Source organism: Fulmarus glacialis, unplaced genomic scaffold (genome assembly GCF_000690835.1).
Source record: "Fulmarus glacialis isolate BGI_N327 unplaced genomic scaffold, ASM69083v1 scaffold43390, whole genome shotgun sequence".
In the NCBI taxonomy this organism is placed as follows: domain Eukaryota; kingdom Metazoa; phylum Chordata; class Aves; order Procellariiformes; family Procellariidae; genus Fulmarus; species Fulmarus glacialis.
The window spans coordinates 357-648 of NW_009187893.1; the positions used below are offsets into that span (position 1 = coordinate 357).

At 66.8% G+C, this 292-nt stretch overlaps 1 protein-coding gene across 1 annotated transcript in view; it reads right to left on the reverse strand.

The window, feature by feature from the left end:
• The window catches only part of LOC104075982 (interferon regulatory factor 5-like), a gene marked incomplete at both ends in the record, with an annotated part of 1,265 nt that overhangs the window by 353 nt on the left and 620 nt on the right, over positions 1-292 (reverse strand). The window lies entirely within an intron of this gene.

Here is a 292-nt window from a genome sequence, read left to right on the forward strand (position 1 = left end):
CCACCGTCCCAGCCGCTGTCCCCCACGCCAGCTGATACCCTATGGTGTCCCCCCATCCCAGCTTGGTCCCCCCATGCCAGCTGGTCCCCATATGCTGGGTGGTGTCCCTCCGTGCCACCACGTCTCCCCATCCCAGCTTGTCACCCCATGCCACCAGGTCCCCATGTTCCAGCTGGTGTCCCCCCATCCCATCTCGGTCCCCCCATGCCAGCTTGGTACCCCTGTGCCATCAGGTCCCCGCATGCCACCTGGTGTCCCCCCATGCCACCAGGTCCCCACATGCTGCCTGGTG